Source organism: Dipodomys ordii, unplaced genomic scaffold (genome assembly GCF_000151885.1).
Source record: "Dipodomys ordii isolate 6190 unplaced genomic scaffold, Dord_2.0 Scaffold1000004120, whole genome shotgun sequence".
In the NCBI taxonomy this organism is placed as follows: domain Eukaryota; kingdom Metazoa; phylum Chordata; class Mammalia; order Rodentia; family Heteromyidae; genus Dipodomys; species Dipodomys ordii.
Window position 1 is genome coordinate 1 of NW_012287737.1, and position 1,696 is coordinate 1,696.

General features: G+C 39.8%; 1 pseudogene; it reads right to left on the bottom strand.

Moving 5' to 3' along the window:
• Positions 1-3: 3 nt before the first annotated feature.
• On the bottom strand, positions 4-1,395 carry LOC106002886 (annotated as a pseudogene).
• Between the last annotated feature and the right edge of the window lie 301 nt (positions 1,396-1,696).

The following is a 1,696-nucleotide window of genomic DNA, read 5'->3' on the forward strand; positions in this document are numbered from 1 at the left end:
ACATTTATATGGTTTCTCACCTGTGTGAATTCTTTTATGTTTGTTGAGGGTTGACTTCGGGTAAAGGACTTTTCACACATCTTACATTCATAAGGCTTCTCTCCTGTATGGATTCTCCAATGAACAGTAAAGTTTGCCTTGTATCTGAAAGATTTTCCACATTTGTTACATGCATAAGGTTTCTCTTCTGTGTGTGTTCTTTGATGAACATGATGGTATGCCTTACGGGTGAAAGACTGTCCACATTTTATACAGGCATAAGTTTCTCTCCTGTGTGTATTCTGTGGTGAACATGAAGGTGTGTCTTACGGGTGAAAGACCTTCCACATTTGTCACATTTATAAGGTTTCTCTCCTGTGTGTCTTCTCTGATGCAAAGTGAGGTCTGATTTCTGTCTGAAGGAGTTTCCACAGTTGTCACATTCATAAGGTTTCTCTCCTGTATGGATTCTCCAATGAACAGTAAAGTTTGCCTTGTATCTGAAAGATTTTCCACATTTGTTACATTCATAAGGTTTCTCTTCTGTGTGTGTTCTTTGATGAACATGAAGGTATGCCTTACGGGTGAAAGACTGTCCACATTTTATACAGGCATAAAGTTTCTCTCCTGTATGTATTCTGTGGTGAACATGAAGGTGTGTCTTACGGGCGAAAGACCTTCCACATTTGTCACATTTATAAGGTTTCTCTCCTGTGTGTCTTCTCTGATGCAAAGTGAGGTCTGATTTCTGTCTGAAGGAGTTTCCACAGTTGTCACATTCATAAGGTTTCTCTCCTGTATGGATTCTCCAATGAACAGTAAAGTTTGCCTTGTGTCTGAAAGATTTTTCACATTTGTTACATGCATAAGGTTTCTCTTCTGTGTGTGTTCTTTGATGAACATGATGGTATGCCTTACGGGTGAAAGACTGTCCACATTTTATACAGGCATAAGTTTCTCTCCTGTGTGTATTCTGTGGTGAACATGAAGGTGTGTCTTACGGGCGAAAGACCTTCCACATTTGTCACATTTATAAGGTTTCTCTCCTGTGTGTCTTCTCTGATGCAAAGTGAGGTCTGACTTCTGTCTGAAGGAGTTTCCACAGTTGTCACATTCATAAGGTTTCTCTCCTGTATGGATTCTCCAATGGACAGTAAAGTTTGCCTTGTGTCTGAAAGATTTTCCACATTTGTTACATTCATAAGGTTTCTCTCCTGTGTGTGTTCTCTGATGAAAAATGAGGTATGACTGCCTGAAGGTCTTTCCACATTTCTTGCATTCAGAAGTTTTCTCTTCTGTGTGAGTTCTCCAATGCCTGCTGAGAGATGACTTCTGGGTGGGAAATTTCCTACATTCCTCATATGCATAGGGTAGCTCTACTGTGGGTGTTTCAGGCTGGAAAGTCAGGTCTGACTTCTGAAAGATAAATTTTGCAAATTGGAGACTCATCAGACTACTCCTCTGGAGATTTGCTCTGAGGTTTTGTAAGGTATATTGCTTTAGTGAAAGACTAATGGACTAATGTCCACTACATGGACAAGGATTCTGTCCTGAGTATATTTTCTGATGTGTAGTGACTATAAGGCTAAAGTAGAATGTTTTCATACAGACCATACATTCAGTGCTCTCCTTACTCTCTGAAGTATTTCTTAGACAAGGAGAGCTGACTTATAGTCTGTTCTATATCTACTAAGTGGAAGTCTCTCTCACACAAACC